The 27728-nt window shown below is 41.2% G+C and overlaps 1 pseudogene; it reads left to right on the top strand.

The window, feature by feature from the left end:
* Window positions 1-7771: 7771 nt before the first annotated feature.
* On the top strand, window positions 7772-27097 carry LOC139309945 (vomeronasal type-2 receptor 26-like; annotated as a pseudogene).
* The last annotated feature ends 631 nt before the right edge of the window (window positions 27098-27728 follow it).

Raw genomic sequence — 27728 nt, 5'->3', positions numbered from 1 at the left:
TAACAAAAAACACCAGCTCCAGAACAATCTCACACTTGGCTATAACATCTATGACAACTATGCCAACACACCTGGCACTTCAGATGCCTTGCTGGACATGCTCTCTACTGGAGAAGCCAATGTTCCAAACTACAGCTGTGGAAAGAAGGAAAACCTTTTGGCTCTTGTTGATGGAGCTGAAAGGGACATATCCATCCAGATGTCAACATTTGCAGAAACCTACAAAGTCCCACAGGTTTGTGTTTGCATTTCTCTATCTGGTAAGTTGAGTGGGATGTTGATGTGTAAGTGATAGATTCAAAATTTTCTTCTGTATGGAATTCAAGAACTGTTTGATTCAAATTAATGGTATGAAAATTGATAGAATCCCAAAACTCTGTTAGAACAAACAACTTTCAATTAAAAAGTTCTCAGATTGAACAAATTATTATTATTATTATTATTATTATTATTATTATTATTATTATTAATAATAATAATAATAATAATAATAATAATAATAATAATAATAATAATAATAATATTAATAATTTATTTATTTAATTTCTATACCGCCCTTCTCCCAAAGGACTCAGGGCAGTGCACAGCCAATAGTAAAACAAATCCAAATGAAAAATTTAAAAACATTTTAAAAACATATTAAACAATTGGCCTTAATCATTAAAAATAAACCCCAGTTAAAAATCATGTCTAGGCCAGTCCATCTTGTTGGAATAATAGTGTCTTGAGGGCACGGTGAAAGGTGCGTAGGTCAGGGATCCTCCGTATCTCTGGGGGCAATTCGTTCCAGAGGGCAGGTGCCCCCACAGAGAAGGCTCTCCCCCTGAGGGCCGTCGACACTGTTTGACCGATGGCACCCTGAGGAGTCCCTCTCTGTGGGAGCATATTGGCCAGTGGGAGGCTATCGGCGGCAGAATTATAAATTATTTTAGGAACTGTGATCTCCCTGTCTTTTTTTTTTGCAACTTGAGAAAAAGCTAAAAAAATGTTCCTCAAAGAATCCAAGATTTTCAAAACAGAGACCTCAGTAAGGTTGACACATTGAAATGCATCAGCTGCTCCAGATGGACACATATTGACTTCCAAAAGTTCCAAATCCCTTACAATGAACAGACTTGTATTTGTGGATACAAATCTTCTATCCAGAGATAGAAAATGCAATACATCTATTATTTGAATGTCAACTATTTAAGAAAGAGGGAGATCAATATCTTGGACTGCACATTAAAGAAACTACTTATTGGCATCCTAATATTAGAAGAATATATTTCCTGTGTAGTCAGAATTCAAAATTGGGTATAATATAACCCTCTTTTAAAGGAAATTAGTTCAGTTTGAGATCTTCAAATGTGGTCTGATTGTAGTAAATTCTGGCTGTGATAAAGAAATGCTATTTTCATTGTTTATGCTTATTTTATTGTACTTAATCTTTTAAAAACTTCTTTTACATGCAGTGTTGTCAATATTCTGTGTTTTGTATACTGTGCATTGATATGGCCTAATTACTATGTATATGAGAGAAAAGTTGGATTTATTAAAAACTAAAAACTTGGACTCAGTAGGACCCAAATATAACACAGAATTCTTCATTGCTTTTTCAGATTAGTGATAAAATTGCTTCAGAGGCACTGAGTGATAAAAGTCAACTCCCTTTTTTCCATCCAATGCTCCCCAAAGAAGGGTTCCACTACCCAGGAATTGTCCAAATTCTCCTCCATTTCAAATGGACCTTAATTGGTCTTTTTACTTCAGACACAGAGAAGGGAGAGAATTTCATGAGAACTTTTACTCCTATGCTTGTTCAGAATGGAATTTGTGTTGTTATCTTGCAACGATTCTCAACAAGTGGTCAAACAGCACCCCTTATGGATGCCCTCTCTAAATGGAGACAAGTGAATGTCTTTGTTCACTTCATAGAATATGCTCCCATTTTCAACAGAATTCTTCCTTTCCATTTAATACTTATTCGTTTGCCAGGACCCATTGAAGGGAAAGTCTGGATCACGACAATGGATGGAATATATCCAATAAACAAGCACAAGCTTCTCAAATATGTCCATAGTATTTGGAGCTTTCCTCCTCAGTGGAAAGAAAAGACAAAAGACGATCCCTATAAAACGGTTTTCTTCATGGAACGTGAATTTCAAGCTGAATGTTTTCACTGTTCTGTTTCAAAACACATCTTTTCTGTCAAAGGCCGGAGAAGATGCACCCAGAAAGCTCCACTGGAGACAAAAGAGGAAAAAAATAAGATGCAGATCTCAAATGCAGGTGTTGTTTACAGTGTCATTAAGATTCTGGCCCATGCCTTAAATGCTGCATCCAAATCCAAGAGAAGAAGGAAGAAAGGAGAATGGAGGTTGGTGGGTTCATGGCTACAGCCATGGAAGGTATGGGGTCCCAACAAACATCCATCCAACTAAAGTCCTTTTCAGGGTTTTTGGTGTTCTCTGAGCTAGGTTGGAGGGCAGGGCTGAAGATTTCGGACGATACCGGTATGACAGGTGTTTTTTTAATTTTGGCTGTTCACCGCCCTAAGTCCTTTCTGGGAGAAGGGCGGTATACAAATTAAATTAATAAATAAATAAATGACAAAATCGCTCAGATCCGGGGGGATTTGGACTCTGACTGGGTAGATTCGGGCAGGGTGACGAGGAACAGTCCCGAGAACGTTATCTGGGAAGAGTTTGACTCTGTGACTCCTGATGATGTGGACAGGATTCTGGGGAGACTTAGTGCGGCCACATGTTTACTGGACCCGTGTCCCTCCTGGTTAGTACTGGCTTCCCGGGAGGTTACACGAGGCTGGCTCCAGGGAATTACCAATGCTTCGTTGAGTGAGGGTTACTTCCCCGCTGCCTTGAAAGAGGCGGTGGTGAGGCCTCTCCTCAAGAAGCCTTCCCTGGACCCGGCAGTATTAGCCAACTACCGTCCTGTGTCCAACCTTCGTTTTGTGGCGAAGGCTGTTGAGAGTGTGGTCGCGCGACAGTTTCCACAATTCCTGGAGGAAACATCTTATCTAGATCCGTTCCAGTTGGGTTTCAGGCCTGGGCACAGCACGGAAACGGCATTGGTTGCATTGGTAGATGATCTCTGGAGGGCGCGGGACAAGGGTTGCTCCTCTGTCCTAGCCCTGTTAGATCTCTCAGCGGCTTTTGATACCATTGATCTTGGTATCATGCTGCACCGGTTGGAGGAGTTGGGGATGGGGGGCACCGTATTACGGTGGTTCTCCTCCTTTCTCTCAGACTGGTCGCAGTTCGTGTTGGCAGGGGGGCAGAGGTCGACCTCGAGGCCTCTCATTTGTGGAATGTCTCAGAGGTCAGTCCTCTCACCCCTTCTGTTCAACATTTATGTGAAGCCGCTGGGTGAGATCATCTGTGGCTTTGGGGTGAAGTACCATCAGTACACTGATGACACCCAGCTGTACATCTCCACCCCAGGCCACCCCAACGATGCCCTTGAAGTGATGTCCCAGTGCCTGGAGGCTGTGCGGATCTGGATGGGGAGGAACAGGCTCAAGCTCAACCCTTCCAAGACTGAGTGGCTTGGTTCCTGGCATCCCGATATAGTCAGTTGACTCCATCACTGACTATCGGCGATGAGTCTTTGGCCCCCGCGGAGAGGGCGCGCAATCTGGGAGTCCCCCTGGATATGCAGCTGTCCTTGGAGGAACATCTGACGACTGTAGCCAGGGGGACCTTCTGTCAGGTTCGCCTGATTCACCAGTTGCGGTCCTTTCTTGATCGGGATTCCCTGTGCACAGTCACTCACACCCTCATCACCTCGCGCCTGGACTACTGCAATGCTCTCTACATGGGGCTCCCCTTGAGGAGCACCCGGAGGCTTCAACTGGTCTAGAATGCGACCACGTGGGTAATCACGGGAGCTGCCTGGCACTCCCATATAACACCGCTCCTGCGTGAGTTGCACTGGCTCCCAGTGGTCTTCTGAGTGCGCTTCAAGGTGTTGCCACTCCATGGCATAGGACCTAGTTATCTATGAGACCGCCTGCTGCTACCGATGACCTCCCACCAACCTGTGCGCTCCCACAGAGAGGGCCTCCTCGGGGTGCCATCAGCCAAACAATGTAGGCTGGTGACCCCCAGGGGGAGGGCCTTCTCTGTGGGGGCACCTACCCTCTGGAACCAGCTGCCCCCAGAGATAAGGAGAATCCAAGACCTCGGTGCCTTCCGCTGTGCCCTTAAAACTCTTTTTTCAGCAAGCCGGGCTGGCTTAACATATTTTTAAAATATTTTTAATTGGTTTGTTATTTTAAATTGGGGCCAAATTAATATATATATATTTAATTGTTTTTAATATTTGTATTGTATGTTTTTATCTGGCTGTACACCGCCCTGAGTCCCTCGGGAGAAGGTGTGGTATATAAATTTGAAATAAAATAAAAATAAAAAATAAATCTTAAACTGCTGTATAACATCTTGTACTTGTTGAAAGAGCACTGCATCTTCCCTTGTAAAACTAAGATGTTTTGTACATTTGAAAAATGTTCCCAGACTCCTGATTTTAAGCTCCTGTAAACCAACATGGTTCTCCTTGTTGTCTTTCCTCAAGGATAAAAGCAACATTAAAAAATAACATTTTAAGGGCACGGCGGAAGGCACCAAGGTCTTGGATTCTCCTTATCTCTGGGGGCAGCTGGTCCTTTGATATCTTCCTCATCTTCTGGAAGGCGAGGAAGTTGATGGAAATTTTGTGAAATGTCCTCTCTAAGTGTGGTGCCTACAAGGGGATTTGTTATGATTCCACTGGATCATTAATGAAATCATCATCAAATTAATAATAGGATTATATAAAATCATTAAAATACTACTACTGCTTTATTATAATTGGTTACCACTCTACATACAGATAAACTACAAATGAAATCCTAAAGAAAGATCTAGATTGTGGCTGCCATCCATTAACTCAAATTTATACAACTCAGTATAAGATAGAACCTTGTGTCAAGTCTTAGATGCTAAAAAATAGTTATTTTCCAACTGGTTTTTACTTATGCACCTCTCTCTATCATGAAATTATTTTTTCCCCCCTAGAAGCTGGGAATTTTCAAAAAGAGATCACAATAGAGTTATAATTCTTGCATCACAAAATCATGATTTATCTGCTTACTTTCCTTTATTAATGAAAATGTAGAAGAATCAATGACCAAAGCATAACTGTTGTTCATAACTCCCCATTCTTATGAGTAAAATTAAAATTTATTTGAGTACAAATGTTAAGATAGCTGTATCCATTTAATTATCACACCATCCAGCACTCAATTAAGTAGATTCCTACTCATCATATCATGAAGCATTTTGTTAATTATTTGCTAAAATCAAGTTATACCACCAGCATTTGCTCAATCTATTAAGGAAATTTAAGGTTATGTGGGAATGATTTTGGAAGACCAGAGAAAAAGATGCTGCATAGGGAAGGCTCAGACAAGATGGCAGGGAGGGAAGCATGACTGCATTAGAGGCACAGAAGGAAACTCAAAAGATCCTCTCTAATTTTTAGACTGGCAAAAGAGGTGATGAAACATTCATACCTTCATATGGTTCATATAATTTTACAATAAAGTAGAATTATTATATCTGATCATTTTTCCTGTCTGCTCTATCTGAATGAAGGTTAACCTTGCAACTTTCTTCTTAAGAAATCCTTGCTTTCTGGTAATCATCCTGTTGTTTTCAAGGAATTTAGGATTATTCTAGTTATTTGGGGGTTTTGTTCAATTTATTTGTGACCTTTCCTAGCATGTTCCCTATAATTGACAATTTTTGTCAAACATCTTTTAAATATACTTTTTGTTAGTATACTGTATGACTGAGAAATACTCAACCTCTGTTCTTTGTTCTTTGTTCACCTGGCTAGGTGGCTCAGTGGCTAAGACACTGTTGATCAGAAAGGTTGGTAGTTTGGTGGTTCAAATCCCTAGTATAGGTCTCCTGCACGAGCGGGGGTTGGACTAGATGACGTCCAAGGTCCCTTCCAACTCTGTTACTGTTAGTTTTGAAGTTATTGGTGATGTTTGTTCTCCCAACTCACAATATTTGAAGGTTAAACAACCATAGAAGAAAGATTCAAATGTAAGAAGGCTATGTGAGATGAGATAATGAGATAAACCAAGATTTCTGCTTTTAAAATTCCTGGATGTTTCCATTCTAGTTCCATCCATTTCTAAAGAAGAAGGAATTGTGCAATCTTTCCCTGATGAAAGTCTATCTGGATCAAAATGGGGACATAGCAGCAGATATGAAGATTATTAGTAAGGTGGTATTCCCCAAGAAGGATCCCATCACGAAGAAATTGGGGAGTTTTAAAAGACAGAGGCTTATAATCAACCAAGATGTTTTGTCACAGCTAAAGTTGCTCAACAAGGTGGGGAAAATATTCATGTCTTTTTTTCTTTTCTTTTTTTCAAAGAATTAGGATTCATTTCAAGTGGGCTCAACCCAGTCAAAAAGGTGGGTAACTTTCACTGAGAATTGAAGGTGTGGAGTAAAACATGTATAATTTTCTTAGTTGAAAAAGGAGGCTTCAGATCTATTGACCAAGATATCTTTCAGATCAGTGATGAAATGTAAATTTTGTTACTACCGGTTCTGTGGGCGTGGCTTGGTGGGGGGGTGTACTATGACTGAGTGGGCATGACCAACTTTCTTTCTTTCTTTCTTTCTTTCTTTCTTTCTTTCTTTCTTTCTTTCTTTATTTATTTATTTATTTATTTATTTATTTATTTATTTATTGGTTCAATTTATATGCCGCCCTTTTCCAGAGACTTTTTTTTTTTTTACTTTTAAAACCATTTTTCTACAACCTCTTTGCCTGATCGACAGAGGGTTTTTCTTTTTTTTTTAAAGCCTCTGATGATCCTAGCTGACTTGCCTGATCGGCAGAGGCTTTGTTTTTACTTTTAAAAGCATTTTTTTCTATAACCTCTTTGGCTGAAGAGGTTGTAGAAAAAATGCTTTTAAAAATAAAATAATAATAATAAAAAAAAACCCTCTGATTGTGCGGCTCAGCTGGGCATGGGGGGGGGAGGAGGGCAGGGATTTTTGCTACTGGTTCTATGAACCACCCGCCTCCATCGCTACCGGATCGGGCGATCCGGTCCGAACCAAGAGCATTTCACCCCTGTTTCAGATGCTATAATTCTTGTTGTAAGCTGATTCAGCTGTATCCAAAATGAGATTATGGGCTGATTATTATTTAGGACACAAATCATTGCCATTTAGTTATCTCCATAAAACTAGTGAGAGAGGGCATCATATGCTCAGGATTTTGGTGTTAACAGTTTCATGTTCACTTGTTCCTTATCTTCCAATATCAAAGATGAAAGCAATTCTGTTGGCCAGAGCCTGAGTTCAGATTTGAATTGAATCCAATAAAATGGAATCAAAGCTGAACGGAGGTCCTGTTGAGCTAAGTGGGAAATTATCTTCATCTTGTCCTGGTTGAGGACAGTGTTCCCTAAAATGGCAAGTCCATGTTGTTTTTAAGTATCCCAGACCAGGTCATAACTGTACATGCCTCTCTTTAACCTCACTGGGATAGGACGATTTAGAAAGGAGCTCCAATGCTTTCAGTTCACTTAAAATCATTATGACTAGCCCAGTGGTGAAATCTGAACTGGTTTACTACCGGTTTCTGGCTGCACATGCATGGTGCGCGCCAAACACACACTGCGTGCACGCATGCACACTCCGCACCGTGCACCAAATGCGAGGTGTGCGCGCATGTGCAGTGCACGCCAAAAGGAGCCATGGGGTAAGTAGAACAGCACACAGGGGGGATCAGCTGTGGCTCGCAATTTTTTTTTTTTTTTACTTTTACAAACATTTTTTACAACCTATTCGGGCAAATAGGTTGTAAAAAAATGCTTTTAAAAGTAGAAAAAGGCTCTGACGATCGCGCAACTCAGCTGTGATCGTCAGAGCCTTTTTTTTACTTTTAAAAGCAAAAAAGCACAAGCTTCTGCGCATGCGTAGAGGGTACAAAACACATTACTTCCTGGCTAAAACCAGGAAGTAACGACAACCGGGCGGGTGGGCAGAGCCTCGCGCCGCGATCGCTACCGGTTCTCCGAACCACCCGCCACGATCGCTACTGGATTGGGTGATCCAGTCCGAACTGGGAGCATTTCACCCCTGGACTAGCCCAATGTGAGCTTATTTATATTTATTTAATTTTATTTATTAAATACATTTGCTACCCATTTTGCTACAATAATGCCTTGAAAACTGAAACATTGAAGCATGACATTGATGCAAAGAAAAACAACTCCTAATATCAGAAACAATACGGGACAATTTCGAGGGAAATACTGCTTACTTCATGTCAAGGGTGCTATTCAGTTGGTTCTGACAGGTTCTGGAGAACTGGTAGCGGAAATTTTGAGTAGTTTGGAGAACCGGCAAATGCCACCTCTGGCTGGCCCCAGAGTGGGGAGGGAATGGGGATTTTGCAGCATCCTTCCCCTGGAGTGGGGAGGGAATGGAGATTTTGCAATATCCTTCCTGTGCCACACCCACCAAGCCATGCCCCAGAACCGGTAATAAAAAAAATTGAATTCCACCACTGCGTCATGTCTATCCCCATCTTACATGGATGGCGAGTCTCAACATATTTTCTTTGACATTTCTTCTTTTTCTTCTTAGTCTCTTCCTCAGTCCACATGTGTGGAAAATTGCCATCCTGGATTTGTCAAGCAGGCTCGAGAAGGAGAGCCAGTATGCTGCTACGATTGCATTCCTTGTCCAGAGGGGACCATCTCCACTCAGGAAGGTGGGTGACACCATAGGGAAAGCTACTGGATTCATCCAGAGCACTTTGATCAATATGCATAACTTTTGAAAGAATCACATGTCAAGGAATTTCTAGAAGGCCTCATAGTTTGGAGACACTCTCAATTTCAGGGTAGGTAATGATTTCTTTTTTTCTGGAGTGGGCTGTACCACCTGCCCTGAAGAGAGCGGTGTCCTTCTCAAGAGGTTCTCCATGGATCCAACCATGTTAAGACAACTTTTATCCTGTGTCCTATATTTCTAGAGCAGTTTATTGAGAGCATGGTTGGTGGGTCAATCATCAGAAACTATGTTTAAACATTCTTGGAAGGACCATGTGTGTATCATCCAACAAGAATTAAAACATTAAATAAAATACAAATAATAAATAAATATATTTTTAAAAGAACCTCAGAGGGCAAAGTCGATGGAGCACTAGATCTTTTTTTGCTGTCACTTTTTGGTTTCTATCAGTGGTGAAATCCAATTTTTGTTACTACCGGCATGGCTTAGTGAGCGTGACTTGGTGGGCATGGCAGGGGAAGAATATTGCAAAATCCTCATTCCCACCCCACTACAGGGGAAGGATACTGCAAAATCCCCATTTCTTCCCTACTCCTGGGGGAAGGATATTGCAAAATCTCCATTCCCACCCCACTCTGGGGCCAGCCAGAGGTGGTATTTGCTGGTTCTCCAAACTACTCAAAATTTCCGCTACCGGTTCCCCAGAACTTGTCAGAACCTGCTGGATTTCAACCCAGGTTTCTATGTTTCCATCCCATATTCATGGAGTTGCTCTTGAAAGCCATCTGGAATTTACAAATGTTCCAGAATGCAATGGCATGCACAGTGCTGGGTTTCCCTATGTTCTTCCATAATACCTCCTATTGTGCAAGTCTCATAGGTTCCTGGTTTCTTTCCAAATGCAATTAAATTCACCTTTAAAATCCTACATGAGACAAAACCAGGGTAACTGGAGGCTCCAGCTGGTCCAGAATGCAGCCGTGCAGGTTGTTATGGGAGCCTCCCGTTACTCCCGGGCAACACCTCTCCTGCGTGAGCTGCACTGGCTGCCAGTGGCCTTCCAGATCCGCTTCAAGGTGCTGGTACTCACCTATAAGTCCCTTCATGGCATGGGCCTGAGGTACTTGCAGGACCACCTTCTACTGGCCTCCCACCGACCTGTGTGCTCTCATACAACTGCCCTCCTCCGGGTGCTGTCGGCCAGACAATGTCGGCTGGTGACCCCCAGGTTGAGAGCGTTCTCTGTGGCTGCACCGACTCTCTGGAATGGGTTACCTACCGAGCTCCGGATGACTCCCAATCTCTGCACTTTCCGTGCTGGCCTGAAGACATGGCTTTTTCACCAAACTCCCTGACCAATTATGGGGTTTTTAACCTTGGGGATTTTAGACTGGACTGTATTTTAGAATTTTATCATTGTTGTTTTAACTATGTGAGCCGCCGCGAGTCCCACGGGAGAAGGGTGGCATATAAATTTTAATAATAAATAAATAAACTACAGGGCTTCTTGTCATTGAGGATATCTGCTTGTTCCGCCAGAGCAGATATATTAATGCAATATCAGGGGGTTTTCAATTCAATTGTACAGAATGTGAAGGATGCGTGTTTGTGTTTTATTTTTATAGTTATAATGTACACCGAAGATGTCGTTTAATTTCGTTGTACCATGTGCAACAACAATAAAATAAAACTATAATAATTGGCATGTAAAAGGTCTGTTCCATAAAACATTTCCACTACGTGGGTCCTGAGAAGCCCGCCTTTTCTGGTGCAGCTCCTGCCCTATTGGACCCACTCCCCTCCAAACTTCAATAGGCCTCGGAGTTTTCTTTTGTTGGGGGTGTTGGGGGTGTTACTTGGAACCCTGACTACCATCAGGGGTGGGCTTCAAAAATTTTAGCAAGGGGATCTCTGCCCGGTTGCTGGGTGGGTGTGGCCATGTTGGGCATGGCCTAGTTGGCCTCCGGCACCACGGGGGGGGGGTGTTTACCTCCCAGGGTTCTGGAGGCTTTCCTCAAGCCTCCAGGAGGGTGAAAATGGCCTCCCCAGGCTCTGGAGGCCCTCTGGAGGCCAGAAATGGGCTCATTCAGGTAAGGCCCATTCCAGTAGATCCAATTTTCACCCTCCCCAAGCCTCCATGCATGCCCTGCATTTACCTGCATCCAAAATGGGCTGTGTGGGGATTCCTGGGTGGGGCGGGGTGGGGTGGGCAGGGCCAGCCAGGAGTGGGATTTGGGGGTTCTCCGAACTACACAGAATCTTAGGTATAGGTTCTCCCAAACCCCTGCAAGCCCTGACCAGCCAACCCCTGACCCCCATCCTCTTAAACATCTGGAGACATGCTACTTCTCCCAGACATTTGGTATTAGGCAAGGTCAGTGCAAGATCAGAATCTTTGGATTACTTCAGAGAAAGTAGGTTGTGGCACCAGATATTTCTTGTTTTAATTTAATTTTGTTCTTGTTTCTGTAGTTGTATTTATTGGGGATTTATTTTATTTTTTTGCTGGACTATAAGTACTGAGACTTTCCTGTCTCTGAGAATCACACCTCACCTTTAAATGATTTCTTGAAACATTTCTATAGAAATATTTTTAGAAAAGAAATATTACTTTGTTTTTTCAGATACCGAACAATGCACCACATGCCCAGATGATAAATATCCAAGCAAGAACCGCAACCAATGTATCCCCAAAAGAATAACATTCCTTTCCTATGAAGAAAATCTGGGCGCCATCCTCATCTCTTTTGCCCTACTCTTGTTCCTAACCACAGGATTCATTCTAATCATATTCATCAAATATCAAGACACTGCAATTGTGAAAGCCAACAACCAGGACTTCTCCTTCATCCTCCTGGTCTCCCTCCTGCTTTGTTTTTTGTCCTCCTTTTTCTTCATTGGTCAACCAAGGAAAGCCACCTGTCTTCTCCGACAAACGGTGTTCAGCATTGTCTTCTCAGTAGCTGTGTCTTCTGTGTTGGCCAAAACAATCACAGTGGTGCTGGCCTTCCTGGCCTCAAAACCAGGGAACAGGATGAGAAGATGGTTGGGAAGGAGTTTGGCCAACTCTGTCTTCCTTTCTTGTTCTGCTGGCCAAGTTCTCATCTGTGCCATGTGGCTGGGAATTTCTCCCCCATTTCCTGACTCTGATTTGCAATCCCAGCCTGGAGAGATTATCCTTCAATGCAACAAAGGCTCTAACATTATGTTTTATATTGTTCTTGGCTATATGGGTTTCCTGGCTGCCATCTGCTTCATGGTGGCTTTCCTGGCCAGGAACCTGCCTGGGGCTTTCAATGAAGCCAAGCTGATCACCTTCAGCATGTTGGTCTTCATCAGTGTCTGGGTTTCCTTCCTGCCCACCTACCTGAGCACTAAAGGAAAGTCCATGGTTGCCGTGCAGGTCTTCTCCATCTTGGCCTCTGGTGCTGGACTGCTGGGTTGCATCTTCTTCCCCAAGTGCTACATTATTATCCTGAGACCAGATTTAAACACCAAGCAACATCTGATGACAAAAGCAGGAAAATGACTGTTAAATTGTTTCTTAGGCTCATAACATTTAATTATTCATTATTATTGGGTTTGTGTACTTCCTTTGCATTTGTTTGACAACTTCAGTTTATTAGAACTGAAGGAAATAAAAATATGAAGTTTGTTAGTCAAATGAAAATTTCAGCTAATCATCAAGCAATAAAATAAATGAATTAATAATGTTCATGTGTTTTAAACTGTCAGTAGTCCTCCTTTTCCTCAGCACACAAGTCACCCAATAATTGGCTTAAGGAACCCTTCAAGAGAAAAGACATAGGAGCCATTTACTGGGTGTTAGAGTGGTGTAAACTGGGCAGTTATCTTCAGAATTAATTAGAAAGGTCTCAATCTCATCTCTTTCATGGTTCTTTGTGAATTTGTATTTCTGTTCCCACAAGGTATGGGTTGTACTGGGAAGAAAGGGTGAAGATGACATATGTTGCAACTTCAACATCTCTCAGTGGTATTGGTGCTCCTTCTCTTACTCCTGGTATGCTCTTTCTCAGCAATCTCCATGTCAGGTTCCGGAATGGCGCTTTGAAATAAGACTCCAGACAACCGGGATCCTAGGTGTAGAGATCTTGATCAGGCCTTCGGCACGTTCCAACAATCACCAACTTCCAAAGTGAAATATTGTCAGTGCTTTCACGCAGTACTCCCCACTACCGTTTTAAAGGCTCCCATGCGTCACCTGTGACTCCACCTCTTGGCCCCACCCCCATCACACACTGCTTTTTTATTCAACCCACATCTGACCAAGCAAGCCAATCAACACCAAACCTAGCATGCTTTAGCTCCACCTTTCCCCTCGGCTCATCAGACCAGGCGAGGCCCTGAATGTCAGCTGTTTCCAGGGCCTGCCTCTCAGCTGTGTGGCCATGATTGTATGAAGGCTGATGGAGTATGGCAGCAGCGGCAGCAGCAGCTCAGGCTTTGGCGGCCACAGTGGACATGGTGGCGATCACAGTGGTGGCAGTGGGCTCCTGACACCTAGGCTAGGTGACCGGACATACTTCTGAGTGTCACCAATTCAGCTCCCTGGTCCCGCCTGAATGACAGCCCCGAGCCGTGAGGTGTGGCACGGCCAGGCTGACACACCATTCATTTCAGCTCCAGATCAAGTTCCATCTTCTTCCTGGCTTCCTGTCTCATAGCTTCCAGTTCCAGCTTCTCTGGGCTCAGGTGCTCAACAGACTTTCTGAGTTCTGCTGAGGAATTTCCTGTAGCAGACATTTATAGCCTGTAACATCCTGACAGGATTGCCATGCCAGTGTTTATGTTAATTTGACTGTAGAGGATTGAAGGTAAATTCCATCCTGGTCTGGATTTGGGAATCAGTAGCTCAGCCAAGATGAGACAGTACAAGAAGTTCATGGGTCAACTCCAGGATTTAAGTGAAAACCAACTTTACTAAAAATGCCAAAAGAAGATAAGGTTTCACTCAGAGAACACAGTTTATCCACAAAGGATAAAAAGAAAACCCCTAACACAATTCTAGCCACTGCCAAACAACTCAGTGTCCATCTTTGCCAGCTTCACCCCCTCCTTCAGGACTGCAGCCAATTCTATCAAAGGACCCCAAAACTCTCCCCACATTCTTTTCCATTATTAACTTCCTGGTAAGTTAATTATCATGGAGTCCATAAGGCTGGTTTGATCTTTCAAGGGTCAGCTGCTCGCTACTACCACTCTCCTTGCCTTGTGCCATATCCTTTGCTTTCTCTTTCTTTTCTCTCTTTCAATCTTCCCAGTTATTTGTTCAGCCCAATCATCTGCTAGAATCACATTTATGCCTGTCAATCACTGCTTTAGAACCGGAATCCCAAAATTTCATATTTCATATAAAGAAAATTCCCCTCACAGAAGTTATTTTAGAAGCAAGGAGCAACTCATCTTGAAGCTCTTTCCACATTCCGTGCATTTATAGGATTTCTCTCCTGAGTGGATTATGTTAGAGCTAAAGCAGTGTTTCCCAAACTTGGCTATTTTAAGATGCATGGACTTCAATGCCCAGAATTCCCCAACCAGTATGCCTGGTTGAGGAATTCTGGGAGTTGAAGTCCATACATCTTCAAAGGGTCAAGTTTGGGAAACACTGAGCTAAGGGAACAGCTCAGCCTGAAGATCTTTCCACACATCAGGTATTGGCAGTTTCTCCTCCATGTGGACTTTTCTATGAAAAATAATTTTCCTGTGATAAGTTTTTTTTTTTCCATTACCCATTCATTGATAGGGTTTTTGCCGTATGTGGATTTTTATATGGTAATAAATACCATATTTTTCGGACTATAAAACGCATCAGTGTATAAGGGGCACCAAGATTTCGAAGAGGTAAGTAAGAAAAAAAAGTTTTTCCCTCCCTGGCCCTCAGGCCATTTTTCACCCGTTTTTGTGAAAAACGAGGCGTGCATAGGGTTTGGGAGGCCTGCAGAGTGCTCCTGGGGACTGGGGAAGGGCAAAAACGCCCCCGTTTTTGCAAAAATTGGGCAAAAAACATGTTAGGTGTTTTGTGCCAGCCATGGCAGTTCCTTAAAACGGCCACCAGATGGGAGCAAAGAGGGACTTTTGATCCCACTGGTGGGTCAAGGGGCTCCGGCCCTGCAGCCTCATTGGTAAGGGAGGAGCCATATTATTATTATTAATTATTATTATTATTATTATTATTATTATTATTATTATTATTAATATTATTATTTTATTTCTATACCGCCCTTCTCCCAAAGGACTCAAGGCGGTGTACAGCCTATTAAAAGCACAAGACAAACATCAGTTAAAATAATTTAAAATTATTAAATAATTTGGCTCAATTTAAAACCCCAGAAATTTAAAACACCCAATTTAAAATTATTATGTTGATAGCCCAGCCTGGTGGAACAACAGGGTCTTGAGTGCATAGTGAAATACCCGGAGGTCGGAGATCTTACGCATTTCCGGGGGCAGTTCATTCCACAGGGCTGGGCCTCATGCGCCCCTATAAGAACCCCTGCATAGGGACTGTTTTCCTTGCTCTTGTTCTAACTTCCTACAGGAATGATCCATGGGCTCAATCCAGGCATAGATGCCTCCATGCCAGGGCACTCATTTTACTCTACTATACTTTACTTCTAAATAAAGACTTAATCTGATTGCATCCTTGCGTGCTGCCTTTTCTTGAAAGCACCCTCAACGAACCATCGATCTTCATGAGATCCCTTACAAAACGGCCCTATTTTTCACAAATATGGAACGAGCAGGGTGGGGCTTTGAGAGGCCAAAAATGGCTGTATTCGGTGTATAAGATGCACCAACATTTCCACCCTCTTTCAGGTGGAAAAAAGGTGCGTCTTATACTTTGAAAAATACGGTAGATTTATTCTCTTTATTTTCACTCTTCATGCATTTCCTGTACAGGGCATCAGAATTTCAGTGTCTTACACGAATACATGAATACAGAAAGACAACACAGAGATTGTAAAGGAAAAATAAAAAATTATATTCGTTCTGTAACTTCCTCCCTATTTACCCAACAATACATTAAACAACCTGTCACTTTTCTGCCTCTTATTCAGCTCTCATCTAAAAATTTATATTTTGGGGAAATTAAGTTTCATTTCAAGAAACCCCTTTCTTTTTTATGAGCCTATAGTTCCTATTCAAGGTAGAGTCAGGGAGACTGGATGGAGCTGAGCATTCCTGGCTGGATGCCCTTCCTGATGCCTATGTGGAGTTCACAGCAGACACATTTACTTTATGCTCTAGGAGAGAAACATCTGCTGCTGCCCAGTTGAACTCTCAATTTTTCAAGTGAGAAGCAACTGTCTTCACCACTAGGCACCACACCACTCAGAATGAAATTTCACTTCAGGCACAAGGAATTCTAAAATCACTTGAATTTTGGATTTCTTATAGAAAATCACACAGAACCCTACTCTTAACTTTAGACACATTTCAAGGGTATTGATTTCTCCCTTGGCGTTGCAAGACAGGCAGCATTAGAGTAAAGTGTCATCAACCAAGAGTGGCATCAAACTCCATAGCTCTGGGTTACTTTCCTCAGCAGTCTCTAGAGACAAGAGAACATGTTGAAAGTCGAAAATATAGAATTATTTACTTCAGCTTCACTTTCTGGACATGTCCTGACAAGGACCACCATCACTGCAGAACAGTGCTCCCAAGGAGTATATCTGTGATTTCTCTACAGCATAATTTTATCTGGTTAATTCTCTGCAAATGGAGCCCTTGAAGAAGTTCAGGATTCCCAGAAGAGAAGTTTTGTCTTGCTGTAATTTTCACCAATCTGGTCTTTGAGATCTCTTCTTCTACTATTTCAGTGATTGCTTTGATGCAAACATCAGATATATGGAAGGGTTCTTGTGTCAGAAAAGGATAAATGCTTCAAGTAACACTCTTTGGAACATGTTTTGGGACAGGTAGGAACTGTGCTTTCTCTCCTTTCCAGATGAAGCTTGGTTTGTCTGTCTGTTTCATCCTGTGAGATCCCTTTGAATTCTTTGAATTCTTCCTGTTCTCATTTAGAAACAGCAAAGGGATTGAGTCATCTCTATTTATTATGGATCTTTTCCTTCTGCTTCTGATGTTGCTAGCATCCATGCCAGTCTCTGGGAACCTTAGAATCAAGTGCCCGCTGAGTTTGGAACATCAGGATGGAGAAAAACCATGGAGCTACTACAGACCAGGAGACCATCTCATTAGTATAGTCATCACTGCAACAGAAATACCACATACAGTATTGCTTTTCAACAAGGCTCCTTATAATCAGTCTGACTCGTAAGTCATACAGTGTGATGAATGTGTGAATTCTCTCCATTTGGAGCTCTAACACTCTTTGTCATTTCTTCTTATTTCATTTGCTCCTATATTGCAAGACCTGTTCATTTTCGTGAAACATTTTGGTTTCCATTACTTCTCCCCTTTGTCTTATTTTGTGGAAATACTCAAATCCCAAAACGGGGCAGAAAGAAAACACGAAAGAAGCCCACATTAATGCTGAATTCATGACTTTTGTTTCCATAGTTTTTTAAGCACTCAATTGATATTTATTTCCGGATCCTTATAGGAATAGATAATTTATTTTTAGAATAGCTTTTCTGGGTCACTTATCAAAAATCCTCTTCCATTGATGATGGTTTTGTTTGAGTGATTGAATTATTTTGCAATGATTCCTGGTTTGAGGAAAATTAATGCTGCTACATACAATGGTGGAATTATGATATTTAATCCTGGTGGGGAACTATCTCCATCTTATTCTTACTAACAATCATTAAAATTATATTTTGATGTGTGACAATTGTTTGCTACTGGTTTGGGAATCAATATTGGCTTAAGATTCAATAGGCTTGTGGAGAAAAATAATGTATTAAATAGAAATAAATATTTCGTTATTGGTCTTGATGATGCTGATATTAAAATGAACTTTTTTTTACACTAGTTTACCTTCTGATAAGTCAAGAATAGTACACTTTATTTTCAATATTCAAGTTGTCAACAAAACTCCCCAGCTCTTGCACAATTTGACGCTTGGCTACAACATCCATGACAACTATCTGAACACACTTGGCACTTCAGATGCCTTGCTGGACATTCTCTCTGCTGGAGAAGCCAATGTTCCCAACTACAGCTGTGGAAAGAAGGACAACCTGTTGACTCTGGTTGATGGAGCTGAAAGGGACATCTCTATCCAGATGTCAACATTAGTCGGCCTCTACAAAGTCTCACAGGTTTGTGTGTTTATTTCTCTATCCGATAAATTGTGTAGAATGGTAGTAGGTGAGTGATACATCCAACCATGTCTTGTCTACATGAATTGTCTATGGAGGGAGCAAGAATCAAAACAGACAAATCCTCTCATAACATCATTCTTATTGCTTTGGGGGCTTCTACTACAGACCTGTGAAGTGAGTATTGTTTTCAATTAAAAGGAACTTCTGGGCAACAGAAAGTAAAGCAGTGATGGAAAGCTCATGTTTTCCACATGATCTTCAACAAAATAATGAACATTTCAATTTTTCAGATTCATGAAAAGAATCCAAATGGATTATCTTATCTACTGTTGATAAAACATCTACTGTATGCCTTTTACTGTATTGTTTTATTGCTTTTTCAGATTAGTCTTGAAATTGCTTCAGAGGCTCTGAGTGAAAAAAGTCAGTTTCCTTTTTTCCACCGGACGTTCCTCAAAGAAGGTTTTCAGTACCCAGGAATTGTCCAACTTCTCCTCTATTTCAGATGGACCCTGATTGGTCTCTTTGCTTCAGACACAGAGAAAGGAGAGAATTTCATGAGAACCTTTACTCCTTTGCTGGTCAGGAATGAAATTTGTGTTGTTATATCACAACAATTCTCAACAACTACACCCACAGAATCCTTCAGGGAAGCCATGTCTAAGTGGAGACAGGTCAACGTCTTTGTTCATTTTGCAGAATATGAACCCATTTGGGAGAGAATCCTTCCTTTCCATTTAACCCTTGAAGGTTTTCCAGGACCCATTGAAGCGAAAGTCTGGCTCATGACAGGTTTGGGAATGTATGAAATAAGAAAGCACAGACTTCTCGAATACATCCATAGTATTTGGAATTATATTTTTGGGTCAAATGAAAGGCCAAAAGATGATGCCTATGAACCCAATTTCTTTCTAAACCCCCAGTTTGAAGATGAGTCTTTTGAATGTTCGCTTTCAAAGCACGTCTTTTCTGTCAAAGGCCGGAGACGATGCACTCAAAAATCGCCTCTGGGAATCCAAAAGGAAGGGAGCAAGTTTCAGATCCCAAATGATGAACATTATTACAGTTTCATTAAGACTCTGGCCCATGCCCTGAATGCTGCATATTCCTTCAATTCCAGGAGGAAAAGGAAGGAAGGGGAAGAGAGTTTGGGCACTCCAATACTACAGCCATGGCAGGTGGCATAAGTTCCATTTGACAATACAAAGGAGAAGGAGAAATTTCTCAATGTATTTGTACTAAAAAAAAGACCAAATGATTTTGGCCAATCTCATCACTTGGGGAAATCATTTTCCAAATAGTCTATACTACAAAAGATACATTTTGATATTAACCACTTTTGAGTTTAAAATGATTAATGCATTTTTAAATAAATTCCTATATGCATGGATTTGTGATTAGTGTCATAGTAATTTTAACTTTATACATTTGAAGGTGAATCTGAGACCATCTAGCCCAAACCCTCCTGTCTTAACTGGAATTCCAGTTAAAATAAAGGTGAAGTAAGTAAGGTAAAGCTTTCCTGACTAATTTAAAGCAAGGTTCTACATTTAAGCAAGAAAAACAAAATGCACAGGTACAGTATATGTGGTACCTTGCTCAGTAGTAGTAACTGTGAGAGGGATCTTGGAGTCCTAGTGGACAACCATTTAAATATGAGCCAGCAGTGTGCAGCAGCTGCCCAAAAAGCCAACACAATTTTAGGCTGCATAAACAGAGGGATAAAATCAAGATCACATTTATAATGCCTTGGTAAGGCCACTCCGGGAATACTGCATTCAGTTTTGGATACCACAATGTAAAAAAGATGTGGAGACTCTAGAAAGAGTGCAGAGAAGAGCAACAAATTAGGGGACTGGAGGCTAACACATGAAGAACAGCTGCAGGAACTGCGTATGTCTAGTTTAATGAAAAGAAGGACGAGGGGAGACATGATAGCAGTCTTCCAATATCTCAGGGACTGCCACAAAGAAAGGACTGAGGGCAGGACAAGACAAAATGGGTAGAAACTAATCAAGGAGAGAAGCAACTTAGAACTAAGGAGAAATTTCCTGACAATTAGAACAATTAATCAGTGGAACAACTTGCCTGTAGAGGTTGTGAATGCTCCAACACTGGAAATTTTAAGAAGATATTGGATAACCATTTGTCTGAAGTGGTGTAGGGTTTCCTGCCTAAGCAGGGGGTTGGACTAGAAGACCTCCAAGGTACCTTCCAACTCTGTTATTCTTTTTTTATTATTATTATTCTAATGGTTGCTCTATCTTTGCATTAACCAATTCAGTGAAGGGGAGACTGAACTTCTCTATTTTACTAGCTCAGTTCTAAAATTGTTCCTCCTTCTAGGATGTTGTTACTCTCATTCAGCCAGAATCTCCTCTCTTGTGATTGAGTTCATGTTATCATGTCGGAATACAGTGAGAAGATATTAAACCTCTGAGTAACAAATTCAGTTATTTGAAGTATTGTATCCTCCTGATATCAACTGAGAGATTTTGTATGTTAGAGAAGCTGCTCCCAAATTTGTTATTATGAGACTCATAGAGCAACAGGTGTCTTCTCTGGTTGTCTTTCCTCAAGGCTCAGAGCTTTTGATCTTTTCCTTGCCTTCTTTACCCTTCCCTAAACCTGATCCAGGTTTTGTCTAATGCCTTCTCCAAGCATGGTGCCTGCAAGAGGACCTTGTATATGAGTTGGGCTCTTCCCAAACCAGAACATTCATTTACAGAGATTCTTATGGATGCATCTGGCTTCTTTGAATGAGCAACTTATCACCAATTCACATTTGGTTTGCAAACAACTACTATTTTGAGATTATTTTCCACAAATATACTTTTCAAGTTTGGTATCCTTCATCCTTCTTTCAATGTATCATTAATGTGCTTATATGAGATACCTTTAGTTTAACTTTCAGAATAGAGCTGAAAGGAAACTTGGAGGTCTTCTACTCCAACCCCCTGCTCAGTCAGGAGACCCTATACCATTTCAGACAAATGACTGTCCAGTCTCTTCTTAAAAGGCCCCAATAATGAAGGACCTACAACTTCTGAAGGCAAGCTGTTTCACTGGTTAATTATTTTCACTGCTAGGAAGTTTCTCCTTTATTCCAGGTTGCTTTTCTTCTTGATTAGTTTCCATCCATTGTTTCTTGTCCTGCCTTCTGGTGCTTTGGAAAATAAGTTGACTCCCTCTTCTTTGGGCAGACCCTCAAATACTGGAACACTGCTATCATGCCCCCTCTAGTCCTTCTTTTCCCTAAACTAGCCATACCCAATTCCTGAAACCAGTCTTCATATGTTTTAGTTTCCAGGCTTTTAATCATCTTAGTTACTCTTTGCACTTTTTCCAAAGTCTCAACATCTTTTTTGTAATGTGGTGACCGAAATGGGATGCAATATTCCATGTGTGGTTTACTAAGGATTTATAAATTGGCACTAATTTATATCTGATGGCTCTGTTTAATAAGACAAAGTATTGTATTAGCTTTTTTGGCTGCTGCCACACACTGCTGGCTCATATTTTTCTAGTTGGTCCAATCCATGTTACCAAAAATCCATGTTACTAAACTCAGATAACTTCTATTGCATTTTACTCATACAGCTGTCTTTATATCACGTGGGATAAGAAACCAAGGTTTCAGCTTTTAAAATTCCTGGATGTTCCCATTCTAGTTTCACCCCTTTCTGGAGAAGAATGAGTTTTGCAATCTTTCCTACTTTGAACTCTACATGGATCAAAATGGAGATGTAGCAGCAGTTCTGGCCATCATGAGCTTGTTGGTTTCCCCCAAAAAGAATCCCATCCAAGTGCAACTGGGGATTTTTGAAAGACAGAGACTTACGTTCTACCAAGATGCTATGTCAGAGCTAAAGTTGCTCAACAAGGTGGGAGAAATATTGGCATATTTTCTCAAAGCTTTAGCATCTATTTCAAGCGTGCAAAGCCCACAGTGACCATGGAGGATGAGTTCACTGAGAATTGAATGTGGGGAATAGAAAACCTATAGTTTCCCTAGACTGCTTGGGAGGCTTCAGAACTATTCATGAAGGTGATGCTGTAATGTGGAAGACTGTTTTAAACTGATTCAGCCATGTTCAATATTGGTGATTCCTCTTTGGATGCAGACCATGGCCCTTTTGTGTCCCTTCTACTATTTAGTATCTCTGTCAAACTGGTGAGATACCCAGAAGCATTGGTGATTATGTTGATAATAACCTAGTTGGAAGAAATATCCTTTCGGGTTCAGTTCCAAGTGAAGAGAAAGACACTGGAAACATGGTGGCTGATTGGAAAGATGGTTTAATGTTGAACAGGGTCACATGGTTTGAGGTCCTAAGCAAAAAGGGCAAATGGCACCCTTCTCCTAGGAAAATGAAATATTCTAGGAAATATTAAAACGGTAGAATATTATATTTTTCCTAAAGGAGAAATATGTTTTAAAGACAAAGAGCCTCAGCTCCCTGCCCTCCCAGCAGATATTTTGGTGCCAACCTATCTACAAGACAAAGGCTGAGCCAGCTTATCTACAACACAAAAGACATGGCCCTCAGGACATGAGCCCTCACTCAAGATCTAAACCAGGACAAAGCCATTAAGCCATAATAGGAATTGCCCAAAGCCCCTTCATTTCATCATCACCCAGCAAGATTCAACCAAGTTTGGGACAACCTGCAAAGTTACCCCTACATGGCCCCATGGGAGTCTGACAACCAATCAGAATACAAGCTCAAATTCAAAGCTGAACAGAGGGTATACATCTCTCTCTCTCTCTCTCTCTCTCTCTCTCTCTCTCTCTCTCTCTCTCTCTCTCTCTCTCTCTCTCTCTCTCTCTCTCCCTCCCTCCCTCCCTCCCTCCCTCTCCCTCTCTCTCATGTGCCCTTTTTGCCCAGGACCTCAAACCATGTGATCCTGTTCATCATTAAACCATCTTTCCAATCAGCCACCATGTTTTCAGTGTCTTTCTCCCCACTTGGAACTGAACCTGAAGGATATTTCTTCCAACACAGGGATTTGCTTGTTTCCTGTCCTCAATTAGCAAAGAAAAATGTGATTGCCGGACTTGAACATTTTGACTCTACAAAAAACCACCTTACTCGGAACAGCTTACATCCTCCGACGATACCTTAACAGTTCCTAGGTCCTTGGTTAGGACTCGAGCTGCTGAGCTATTAACCAGCCTCAAAGGCTGTGAATCTCACTAAAGATTAACCAATAAAAAATAATAATAATAATAATAATAATAATAATAATAATAATAATAATAATAATAATAATAATAGAAATCAGCTTAATCTTGTCCAAGTTGGGGAAATTGTACCTTCAAAGAGCAGGTCCATTTTCTATGATGTTTTTAAACAGTCTAGGCTTTCCCAGAGGTATCCATGCCTCTCTTCAACTGACTGGGATAGAGCAATAGGCCTTCAAGAGTTTTCCCATACAAGTTGGTGTTACCTAATTGTAGTTCTTCTACAGAAATGACCTTTTCTTGGATACCTAATTGGGCCTCAGAACTACTTGTTTCTGACACAGGAATCATACTCATGTCCCACGTGCTGCATCCAAAGATGCCTGACTTACTCTTTTAAAGGGGAATGTTCTCATGAGCTCACCTCCATCTCCCTTCACTACAGTTATAGAAACTAGAGAGTCACTAATAGAAGAGAAGTTTTAGCTCATAGGTGAACTGTGGGGTTCTTGGTGCTCTCACTTTTGTGGTTTTCTTGCAAACATTTCATTACCAAAACAAGGTAACATCATTAGAAATGCCTGCAGGAAAACCCCCAGTCTAGCAACCAGGGGTGAAATGCTCCCGGTTCAGACCGGATTGCCCGATCTAGTAGCGATGGCTGCGACTAGTTCGGAGAACCGGTAGCAAAAATCCCTGCCCCCGCCCCCCATGCCCAGCTGAGCCACACAATCATCAGAGGCTTTTTTTCTTTTAAATGCCTCTGACGAGCTAAGCTGATGATCCAAGCTCTGACGATCCCAGCTGAGTTGCCTGATTGGCAGAGGGTTTTTTAAAATCAGAGCCTTTTGAAAGCATTTTTACATGGTTTTACATGTAAAAAATGGTTTTAAAAGTAAAAAAAAAAAAATTGGCCATGCCCACCCAGTCACATACACCCCCCCAACCAAGCCATGCCCACAGAACCGGTAGTAACAAATTTTAGATTTCACCACTGCTAGCAACCATATGATCTGAAGAAATAAATATACAAATAAACAAAGTGTGTCCTTAAAAGCTGACAGCCCTAATTTACAATGGCGTTTTCCTTTATATCTTAACTAGAAGTAGATTTTTGACTATTTTCAAAGGAGAGGAGTTTTGCAATGTTTTATATACTCCAGAAGGGATGCGGTGGCTCAGTGGCTAAGATGCTGATCTTGTCAATCAAAAGGTCAGTTTCAGGGGTTTGAATCCCTAGTGCCGTTTAACAGGGTGAACTCCCATTACTTGTCCCAGCTTCTTCCAACCTAGCAGTTTGAAAGCACATTAAAAGATGCAAGTAGAAAAATAGGGACCACCTTTGATGGGAAGGTAACAGGGTTCTGTGCACCTTTGGCATTTAGTCATGCCAGCCACATGACCACGGAGACATCGTTGGAAAGTGCTGGCTCTTCGTCCTTGAAATGGAGATGAGCACTGCCTCCTAGAGTTGGGAACAACTAGCACATATGTGCGAGGGGAACCTTTACCTTATATACTCCAGAAGAAACCTTTCCCAATCCTACTGTTCATCTTTTTTTTTCCCATTAAACTTTCACAAGAAGTTAATAAATTTAATAGAATAAAACTTTAATACATCTTTAAAAAATAAATGTTATTCCAACATTTAATATGAATTTATCACCACACTTTAAAATCATGGATGCATGAAGAATGTAGGAATGCATGTTAATATGGATCCACTGGTTGTCACTTAATATTTAAATTTTTATTCAATTCCATCCCTTCAGACTTCATTAAATGGAAAGATACTTTATTGCAATGGGATATAGTTAGCAATTTCATCTTTACTAAGTGAAGCCCAGAGGCTATTTGGCTAATGTTCATATCTTGCAACACCATTGTCTATGGATGGTGAGTTCTAATATATTTTCTTTGGCATTTCTTCTTTTTCTGCTTAGTCTCTGCCTCAGTCCAGGTGTGTGGAAAATTGCCATCCTGGATTTGTCAAGCAGGCTCGAGAAGGAGAGCCAGTTTGCTGCTATAACTGCATCCCTTGTCCAGAAGGGACCATCTCCACTTGGAAAGGTGGGTGACACCAAAAAAAGGAAGTCCTCGCAGAACTAGATTCATTCAGGGCATTTTCAGGAAACTTCCAGTTAAATGACAGATTGAAGGTCAATTGTTTTCGTCTTCCTTATCTAAAAGGAAGAAGAGCAAAAAGACCAGAAAGGAAGGGGATGGACAAAACTAGGTGGTGTGACAGAATGGGAAAGCTTTACTATTATCAGAGAAAATATCTCTTCTGATTTTTAGTTTGTATGTTTCCTTCCACATTTACCATGCTAGAAACATCTGAGTTCTTTGAAATTGGAGAAATTGTCTCATGTCAACCTCCTGGAAGGTTTATTTCAATTAATTCTATATAGACCTTCTCTTGAGGATAACAGAGAAGGTGTCGCTGGCCCACAATGAGGCATTACACCCATGTTACAACTGTTCCCAATAACTTTTCCAGATTAGTTTCAAGACTAGCTTTCTCTGACAACCAATGAAATTTCACAAGAATAGGCATCCTCTGAGCCTAGTATATTAAGAAGTGCCATCTGGCAGGACTTAGGAAGTTTTAATTTAGATGAATTAATCTTTAGAAAGATTAATTCATCCATTATTTCACTCTAATAATGTAGCTTCCTATGAAGGATCTGTTCACTACATACTGTAGGAAATCATTTGAGTCCTAAACTTTCTCCCAATTTCATAGAGTATTAGAAGTGTAGCTTTTTAAAAAGAAAATTATATACTTTTTATTTTTTTTCTGTAAAGATGTTAAGAAATTCATCTTGGAAAATGCCCTTGTTATTAATTGTTGGCCCAAGAAGGTATTGCTTGAAAGTGAAAGGATGAAATATTAAAGGAATTTTGTGTTGTATTTTTTTTAAAAAAAATATTTCTCAGATGCGGAAAAATGCACCAAATGTCCGGATGATAAATACCCAAATGAGGGCCAAGTCCAATGTATCCTCAAAGTTATAAGCTTCCTTTCTTATGAAGAATATTTGGCTATCATTCTGGTCTCCTTTGCCCTGCTCTTGTTCCTAACAACAGGCTTTATTTTGGTCATATTCCTGAAATACCGAGAAACTCCCATTGTCAAAGCTAACAACCAGGATCTTTCTTACATCCTCCTGGTCTCCCTCCTGCTTTGCTTCTTGTCTTCTTTTCCCTTTATTGGTCAGCCAAGGAAATCCACCTGCCTTCTCCGACAAACAATTTTCAGCATCATCTTCTCCGTTGCCATTTCTTCTCTCTTGGCCAAGACAATCACAGTGGTGCTGGCTTTCCTGGCCACAAAACCAGGAAATCAAGTGAAGAGGTGGTTGGGGAAGAGCTTGGCCAACTCCATCATCCTTTCTTGTTCTGCTGTCCAAATTATCATCTGTTCCATCTGGCTAGGAGTTTCTCCCCCATTCCCTGACTCTGACTTTCACTCTCAGCCTGGAGTAATCATCCTGCAATGCAATGAAGGTTCTGTTGCCATGTTCTATGTCACCCTTAGTTATATGGGCTTCTTAGCTGCCATCTGTTTCATTGTGGCTTTCCTAGCCAGGAATCTCCCTAGTACCTTCAATGAAGCCAAGCTGATCACCTTCAGCATGCTGGTCTTCTGCAGTGTCTGGGTGAGTTTTGTGCCCACCTACCTGAGCACCAAAGGGAAATACATGGTGGCTGTTCAGGTCTTCTCCATTTTGTCCTCCAGTGCTGGGCTGCTGGGCTGTGTCTTCATCCCCAAGTGCTACATTATCATTCTGAGGCCAGACCTGAATACAAAGGAGCAGCTTATGACTAGAAGAAATGTTTAAATGTGAGGTAGATAATTTCCACTCTCAACACATTCCGATATGCCAACAGGCCGAGCATAGAAATAATTCCAGGCTGCCCCCATACATGAACTCAGGTAATGATTTTGGTTGGAATAATTAAAGGGCAGTTGGAAGATAGCATCCCCCATCCTTATCCTTATCCTCATCCTACCTGTCAATGACTACTTCAGCTTCAATCACAACGATACATGAGCACACAATACAAACTTAAGGTAAACCGCTCTAAACTCAATTGCAGAAAATACGACTTCAGCAACAGAATGGTCAATGCCTGGAATGCCCTACCTGACTCTGTGGTTTCATCCCCAAACCCCCAAAACTTTAACCTTAGACTGTCTACTGAAGACCTCACCCCATTCCTAAGTGGTCTGTAAAGGGTGTGCATAAGTGCACCAACGTGCCTACCATCCCTATCCTACTGTCCCCATTTATTCATATCCATTTCCTGTATTCATAATCATGTTTATACTTATATCTGGCCTAACTCCCCATCTTTTAAATCTTTTAAATTTTTTAAATTTTTTAATTTGTGATTTTATAAATTGGGTGTTTTAATCTGTGTTTCGGCCGAAATATTTAATAATTTTAAGGGACTTTTTTAATATTTGGA

Source organism: Pituophis catenifer, unplaced genomic scaffold (assembly GCF_029215685.1).
Source record: "Pituophis catenifer annectens isolate HBS135680 unplaced genomic scaffold, rPitCat1.0.hap2 SCAF_2, whole genome shotgun sequence".
Classification (NCBI taxonomy): domain Eukaryota; kingdom Metazoa; phylum Chordata; class Lepidosauria; order Squamata; family Colubridae; genus Pituophis; species Pituophis catenifer.
The sequence above is the reverse complement of the archived record's forward strand: the minus strand, read 5'-3'. Positions and strand labels throughout refer to the sequence as shown.